Here is a 9147-nt window from a genome sequence, read left to right on the forward strand (position 1 = left end):
CCTCAATAAACTTCTAACACATTCTCCATAATGCAGCCAGAGTGATCTTAGCTAAAACACGACATTGCAATATGATGATGATTCAAATCCTTTTTGACTCCCCTTTCCATACAAAGTGAAACTCTGAGACAAGCAGACAGCTGTTCCACATCTGGCCTTTTTCTGGGCCCCTTCTTTTCACTGGAGCTGCCTCTCCCAGAGCCTGCTTGCTCCATATATTCAATGTGAAACAAGCTGCTAGTGTTTCCAAACGGCCCTGCATCCTTACGAATGTTGTTCCCTCCGAGGACAGTTCCCTTTTCCCCTATATCACCCTGAAAGCTTATTGATTTTCACAGTATATTTTGTGTTCTTTCCTCTGCCTAATACTGTCCTGAATCTACAGCCACAGTAGTCCTTGCTTTGTGCCCCCAATCTACTTTTTTTTTTTTTTTTTAAGGATTTTCTTATTTATTTATTTATTTATTTATTTATTTATTTTTGGCTGTGTTGGGTCTTCGGTTCGTGCGAGGGCTTTCTCCAGTTGCGGCAAGCGGGGGCCACTCTTCATCGCGGTGCGGGGACCGCTCTTCATCGCGGTGCGGGGACCGCTCTTCATCGCGGTGCGCGGGCCTTTCTCTATCGCGGCCCCTCCCGTCGCGGGGCACAGGCTCCAGACGCGCAGGCTCAGCAATTGTGGCTCACGGGCCCAGCCGCTCCGCGGCATGTGGGATCTTCCCAGACCAGGGCTCGAACCCGTGTCCCCTGCATTAGCAGGCAGACTCTCAACCACTGCGCCACCAGGGAAGCCCCCCAATCTACTTTATAGAGACTTATCAGGACCCCTATAACTCTTTATTATGTTCATTTGCTTAAATTATATGTCTCTCTTTATAAGTCTCTATCCAAGTTCCTTGAAGGCTCCATAGATGCATGTAAATCATATTTTACCCAGAATGTATGACAGAATATCATCAGATATAGACATATTGCTCCAGGAAATTATATTTGATAATATTGTCCTATAAGGCAACTATCATTCCACCAGTCCACACGCATGAACTCAGAACTTGTTTTTGAGCAACGTAGAATTTTCCCATCCTTTAACCATCTTTGTTCAATTCCCTCAGTGATCAAAAACCTTGATTAGTAAGGTAATTAGTAAGGATTATGATGTGGTCAAGGAGCAAAGAGCTTCCAAGTGGTACAGGTGACACACAATCCAATAATCAACCCTGTGTTCTCACCAGTGAAGCAGGGTGATGCAGCACAGTCAACACACTAACAGGTATCACTCATGCACACACACGGGTGCACACACACATGCACACTCTCTCTTTCTCTCTCTCCAAGCACTGGGTGCAGATTTGTCAATAAGCTGACATCAAAGTGCAAAGGGTTTAGTGCAAAGTGAAAAGGCGTAATATTTATCAAAGTTGGATTCCTAAATTTAGCTAAAACTCTCTCAACTAACAAAGGGTTATTTGCCTGGTAAACCCAAAGTGAAAAAAAAAATTTTTTTTTTTTTTAAACAGTCTGACCCCCTGACCATCTAGATATAAAGAGGATACAGGATAATGTATTGTTTTTTCTAATTTCCTTCAAGTATTCAGAAGTCATGGAAATTTTCCCCCAAATTATTTTTTGCACTACCCAACTTTCAGTTAAATTCAAGCTTGACTATAACCTTTTTAAAACCTGTTCTTATTTTCTTTGTAATTAAAGGAATAATATGATCTTGAGGAGTAAAGACAGTGTTGTTTCTACCTTTGACTTCCACAGAATTGGTAGTGTCCTTGTATATTATATCACATTCAATATATATATACATAAGACATCTCATTACCACTTTCTGTTCCATAGACATAGATGAGAAGTTGCATAGATATGCATGCCTCTAACTGTAATATAGATATACACTCTGATAAAAATTCAACTGGGACAGAACTCGAAAAAAGGACAAAATAAGTTAAATTATAACACATTTTCTTCTTTACTATCCCAAATGTCTTTTTAAATATCAATTCAATGAGTACTAGTCTAGTTTATTCCATATAGATCATATCCCTTAGGGGTTTATTATTTAGGTTTTCTTTGTATTCATGGCATTTTAGCCCAAAGTGGAGTTCTGTCAGAATATTTTCTTCTTTTCTTACTAAAAATTATCTCAGGCTCAAATTAATAACTAGATTGCAAAAATTATTTTCCTAACTATTTAAATTATTTGAAGACCTTCAATATAAATTAACTGAGTAAATAAAATGAGCTATTACCATATAATAAAGATAATTTTTGTCAATCCCCAAATGGAATATGCATGACCACTAGAAACTGATACCTGCGAAAGAATTCCCTGATCCAGTTAAATGTAAGTATGTAAATAAATTTTATCATGAAAAAGAGTCAGTTGTAAAAACAGGGGAATTTCTCCAGGCATTTCAAAGAAGGAACTTAATACAGGGAGTTAGTGCTTACAGACCTGATAGAAAGGCTGCGGGGAAAAGACAAAGGAAAAGACTGCTGGGTTTTAGGAAATTAGGATACTGTAGACGGTTAAGGAAATTGCCACTAATGAACTCAGCTGACTGTCGCACTGAAGCAGAGATCTGCCATGTGCCCACTGTTGCCTGCTAATAAAAGTGACCTCTTTCCCCACTTCCAAATATCATGCAAATGTCTCATTGGCAGAATCTAACCTAGAGCCCTATTAGCCAGGGCTTATTGCTATTAATAGCCAAAGGGCCAGAAACAAACGCATAAGCTTTCTCCTGAGCAAGTCTGGAAAGTGTTACTTGATAAAAATACCATTTTTTGTTTGTTTTTTAATGTACAGATGTGGTGGCCATTTTTTTTTAATGGATGCAAATTCTTTGACACCTCTCCCATCTAGAGGTGTATTCTATGTCTTCTCCTTCCCCTAGAATCGTGGGGTCCTTAGGGCTGCTCTGAAGATAAAGTACGGGAGAAGTGAATTCATGAGACTTGTGGGGTTGGGCTATAAGACCAGAGAACTTCTGCTTGGCTCTCTTGGAATGCTTGGTCTCAACACTGTCCAACTCAGAACACAGCCACAATGCTGAGAGGGGCTCTAGAGACAGTCCCAGATGAGCCCAGCTTTGAGTCACCCCAGCCCAGACATCGGATATGTGAGGAACAGAGCCTCCAGATATTTGTCCCACACTGTTCCACTCACCCCCAGCAATGTGAAGCTTGATATATATCATAGAACATCAACAAGCCATCCCTATAGTGTCTTGTCTGAATGTCTGACCCACTGAATTTATAAGCATTACAAAACAGTGGTTTTACACTACTAAGTTTGGGATGGTTTATTACTCAGCAATAATTCCTTGAACAACTCATGAAAACATGTGAGAGAAGAAAAAATAAATGAAGTGGATGGAGACTCAGAGACTGCAGAACTCATCTCGAGTATGCAAATTTGAAAGTTGTTAACAGGTAGCCTAACAGGTAAGGTTTATGCACAAAGCTATACAATTAGGCTTACAATCATCTGTTATAAATCTGTAGCATTTGTCTTCCTCCATTTTATTTCTTCTCCAGTTATATAATCTTAAGTCTGGGCCCTGAAATCTCAGAGGGAACAGATCTGGTAGGTCTGGGTCTTCTTTACCCATTCCCATATCATCACCCAAATTACACAGATATAGTGTAATTTGGGTCTTTATTAACAAGTTACAATTTTCAAAGATACTGCACAATCTTGCCACATTAATGAACTCTCATCCACACAGTCCCAGAGGAAAAGAAGGAACAAAAATTCCAATTACCGAATCCATTTGCTAAGAAAACCGAGTTCCCTGTAAGTGGTGCCTATCATATTTTTCTAAACCTTTCCCTTGAGTTTGGCAATTCAGTTATACAACATTCTTATTGCTAAGTTTCTCTTCTGTTGCTTCCTCTCACTTTTGGTCCAGATGTTCTCTTTGATTTTTATTTCTTTGTTCCTTTTGCTGTGCTATTTAGAGTGGTGGTTTTTATAAACTTTTATGTGACATTGTATGTTATCAAGCACCTCAGGGATTGGATCTATTCATTTCTCCATTCTGTACTCATTACCACCTCTTTCTCTACATGTTTGAGTGTTACGTGTGTATGAAACTGTAGCTCGGTCCTATGGCAAGTGAAAGTACTGACAACATAGGTCCTTGTACAAGTTACTTCCTCTCTGATGGAGATAGAAATAGAATATACAAATAGCATGAAAAAATGTGTACGCGAGAAACACAAGTAAAGGAAAACGAATCTGCGGTACTTATGACACAGTAAGAATAGTTTTATAGTTTGACCAGGCTCAGCTACAGGACATAGTGGGAACTCTGCGGCTTCAATGATTGGCCCAAAAAGTACTGAGCTTGAGTTCCCTCTACTTTCTCTCCACTTGACTGAGCAACTAATGCATGCCAGGTAGTATGCTAGTCAGTCTGCATTTTTATTTACCTGACTCAGTGCTTAGCTTGCCACTTACAATATTGGCTAATTAACTAAAAGATCAAGCCAAGACAACAAATTTGAGGGTTTGTCCAAGGCAAGGGAAGACAGTTGGCTCAAAGGCAACAAACTGTGGAGTGGCAGTGCTACAGTTGTAAGTGATTGGTCCATTAAAAGCAGAATCCTGGTCAAGTCTTTCATATGCTGGCTACCTACTCTGTAATCAAACTGTGCTAAGTCTCTGCCTACAAAGAGTATAGGTATCACAGGAGAAGTATATATAAGATTCAGTGGAGGTACAAAGAACAGAAAAATCTAACCCCAGAGGGAAGGTGAATAAGTAAGGCAGGGATACAAGGTATCCAATGACCCAAGCAGCTGGATTATAGTTTAGAATAGAGCTACATTCCTCAAAAGTAAACTAGCCAATCTAAAACCCAAACAGATACTGATACAAAACACCATGGATGAATAGCAAAAACATTATGTTTAATAAAATAAGAAAGACATAAATGAGTATATGTCCTAGGACTCCATTAGAAGAAGTTCAAGAACAGGCAAAACTAATCTATGGTGAAAGAAATCATAACAGTAGTTGCTTCTGCAGAGTACTGGCTGGAGAGAAGCACAAAGGAATTTTCTAGGGTGATGAAATATTCTATATCTTGTTTGAGTGTTAGTTACAAGACTGGATACATTTGTCAAAATTCATTAAATTGTGAACTCAAGATCCTCTCAGTCTCTTAGTCTGCTTTATGCTTGGCTTCTCAGCCTCTCAGCCTTGGGCACTTATACATCAAACTCCTTGAAGATAAGGACAACAGCAAATATTTGGTTCATTTCAATGCATTTCCCTGCTTTCCAGTAACTGGGGTCCTCAAGTCCTGAAGGACATGAAAGCTCAGCAATACCAGTAAACAATTCATTTTGTATATTATTTTTTTTTAACATCTTTATTGGAGTGTAATTGCTTTACAATGGTTTGTTAGTTTCTGCTGTATAACAAAGTGAATCAGCTATACATATACCTATAGCCCCATATCTCCTTCCTCTTGCATCTCCATATATTGTTATCATTTTTACTCTACTGTTTTTGTCTTATCGAGACACAAGCCAGTCTATTCCATCCAGAAGTAAAGGTCTAAAATAGATTTTAATAAAACAGTGTTGTGCCGACTGAGGAGCCATATGGAAAAAGATAAAACTGAGTCTGTTCTTCACACTGTACACCGGTATGAATATTAAGTGGATCAGAATAAGAAACTACATAGGAGGAAAAAACATGAATGCATTCCTTTATAAGGCAAGGGTAGATAAAATTTTCCTCTGATTCAAAATCTAGAAGCAACAGAGGAACGACCTGACAAATTTAACTACATCAAAATTAAAAACTAAAAAATTTGCATAATGAAACACTGTATACAGAGTGAAAAAGTCAATGAGCTTTCTTTCCATGATGATAGTGCCCCAACCAACATGGTACATGTTCCTAAAACTCGCTGGACTTTCTGCAAGACATATGGCAAGCACCAACCCCACAAAGTGGCACCGTACACAAAAAGGTAAGGATTTTCTATATGCCCAGGGAAGGAGGATTTATGACAGGAAGCTGAAGTATTATGGTAGGCAGACTAAGCCAGTTTTCCAGAAAAAGGCTACAACTATAAAGAATATTGTGCTCAGGCTTGAATGTGTTGAGCCCAACTGCAGATCTAAGAGAGATGTAAGCATTTTGAACTGGGAGGAGATAAGAAAATAGAGGGCCAAGTGATCCAATTCTAAGTTTCACCTCTTGTTTTACTATGAAGACAATAAAATCTTGAGGTTATGTTCACTTCAAAAAAAAAAAGAAAGATTAATGATAAACTTAGAAAAATGTTTGCAACTTAGAGTTTTGATATCCTTATTATTTCAAGCACTCCTCATAATTGAGAAGAAAATGATCAAGTTCTTTTTTTTTTTTTTTTTTAATAGCTACTTTATTTATTTATTTATTTATTTATTTATTTTTGGCTGTGTTGGGTCTTCGGTTCGTGCGAGGGCTTTCTCTAGTTGCGGCAAGTGGGGGCCACTCTTCATCGCGGTGCGGGGACCGCTCTTCATCGCGGTGCGCGGGCCTTTCACTATCGCGGCCCCTCCCGTTGCGGGGCACAGGCTCCAGACGCGCAGGCTCAGTAGTTGTGGCTCACGGGCCCAGCTGCTCCGTGGCATGTGGGATCTTCCCAGACCAGGGCTCGAACCCGTGTCCCCTGCATTAGCAGGCAGATTCTCAACCACTGCACCACCAGGGAAGCCCTGATCAAGTTCTTAATACAAAAATTGACAAGAGATATGAAGAGAACACAGAAAAGGAAATTAAGATGCATCTGTGTGTGTGTGTGTGTGTGTGTGTGTGTGTGTGTGTGAAACTAATGCTAACTTCTCATTCCTAACTAGGGAAATGGAGATTTTTAACTATATTCTGTAGACTTAATTTTAGTACTACTATTAGTTTTTCTATTTTTAAACCATTATAGGTACTTGGATAAGTTGAGTAAGTAATTGTTTTAATGTTGGTGAGAATAAGGATTTTCAGTTTGAGAGACAAAAGTCCTAGAAATAAAAACCCTACATCTCAAAATTGAATTAGAAATATTAATATAAAATTAGTTCATCTCTTTTGTTTTAAAAAAGACCTGGAAACAGTGGAAAGTGAGGTGCAATGAGCAACCCTAGAACCCAGACTGTGATCTCTAATTCCCATTCCCCACACAAAGGAAGGAGGAAGTTCTTTGGGAAAAGATTGAAACCAAGTCCACCATAGCTCATACCCTCTTGACCAAGTAGATGAGTGGCAATTTTTCTATATAGAATACTTATAGCTAACAAACACATGAGGAATGTTAGAATTAGAAACTCGCTATTTTGCAAGGTCTAATGAAAAAACATTTTCAAACAATTGTCATGAATGCACAGTAAAACTATTAAGAGAAAAGTTGAAGTGACCAAGAAGCATTCAGCATTACCAAACATTAGAATACTGGACATTTTATGTGTCTCTAGCTGTGAATTTGAGGTACAAAGTACCATTTATGAGGTTTAGGGAAAAAATTTAATGTGATCTAGTCATGCCTTTATATCTAAGATCATTCTGCCATAATGTGGATCATGCAGGAGCAAGTAAAATTGTGCCACTGTAAGTAAATCCAGTCGTAAAAGACAACTGGTCCAATTTTTTCAACAAGTCAATGGAATGTGAGAAAAAAGGGAAAGAGAGACTATTCTAGACTAATAGTTAAGGAGATGCTTAAGAGTCATAACAACCATATGCAATGAGTAAACCTTTGAGAAAAAATAACTAAAAACATATTTTTTATACCACTGAAGAAATTTTAACATGGACTAGGCATTCTAAGTTATTAGGGAATTATTGGGTTTTTTTTAGGTGTAATAATAGTATTATGGTTATGTGACAAAATATCTGTTTTAAGAATATATACATACAGAAGTGGATTAAAATGACAAAATGCATTTACTGTCGGTGTTAAATACTATATATATTTCCCTACATCATTTGTAGAAATTAAGTTTTTTACATGTTTTAAATTATGTGTTAATAACCAATGTAAGTAAAGTCTTTTTATAACATTTATTTAGACTGCCTCAATTCCTAGCTAATCTTGAGGTGGGGTAGTTCATATTTCCGAATAATTCACAGGAGGCAGAAAAGAGATTTATAACTAACTCTTGTTAGAGTGTGAGGCATTATCATTTTTTATATCATATTCCCATTAAATAATTCATCTCTAGTAACTCTGACTTTTATCCATGAGTCACTGTATAATAGAAAAACCTTTTTCCATCTAAGAAAAGGGGCAGTGAAGTATGCTATTTTTAAAACAAGAAAAAATTGACAGTTTTCAGTGGATGGAATCAGAACTCAGGATTAATGGGACAGTCCCCAAGGATGGTCAAATGTGATTCTCTGCAGATGGCTGCACAGGATGACACTTCATAAAACATCATTTCTCTGCTAAGCTGCACAGCATCTCTGGTGCTTCAAACATATTGTTTATCTCATCAAGAGGAGCAGGTCCTAAAGGTAAGAACTGAACAAGTGCCATTGTGCAGGAAATGGAGCAGATGGCCCATCTATGATGGTCTGCCTTTACTTGATGAGAGGCTCATCCAATCCCAAACAGACCAGTTGCCAATTAAAAGAAGTCTTGGCTGAGGGAATCTGTACTTTCCCGTGACAGATAATCGACTTATCCATTTTCTCAGACTCTGCCCACTATCCATTTCCATCACTGCCCTCTCCAGAAATGAAGAAGCCCCTTATGACCAGTTCTGTGAAATATTTCATTGATACTTACTAATGAATGTCTGGATTTTACCCAGACTTCTTACCCCAGTTCTAGGCTACATTTTGTTTTCACACCCCTTCTAGCCTGATCACTAACAAAGACATGTGTCTGTGTTTTGTAAAAGAACTTCAAAGACATGGATTAAACATGAGATTTGTTTTGACTTCCTTCTACCACAGAAATGGGCTTTATTAACTGTTCTTTCTAAACACATTTTAGGATTGTAACATTTTGGAAGAATAGAATTTATTTAAATTTTCACAAGAATGGGTGTAAAAAGATATTATGATTAGCAGGCATATTTTAACTTTCAAAGTTTAGGATCCTGAGCTCCAGTGGAAAACAATATGAGTCTGAAGACCATCAAGAT

At 38.0% G+C, this 9147-nt stretch overlaps 1 pseudogene; it reads left to right on the forward strand.

The window, feature by feature from the left end:
• The first annotated feature begins 5907 nt into the window (after window positions 1–5907).
• On the forward strand, window positions 5908–6213 carry LOC103013537 (60S ribosomal protein L36a-like; annotated as a pseudogene).
• Window positions 6214–9147: the final 2934 nt, after the last annotated feature.

This window comes from Balaenoptera acutorostrata, chromosome 6 (genome assembly GCF_949987535.1).
Source record: "Balaenoptera acutorostrata chromosome 6, mBalAcu1.1, whole genome shotgun sequence".
NCBI lineage: Eukaryota > Metazoa > Chordata > Mammalia > Artiodactyla > Balaenopteridae > Balaenoptera > Balaenoptera acutorostrata.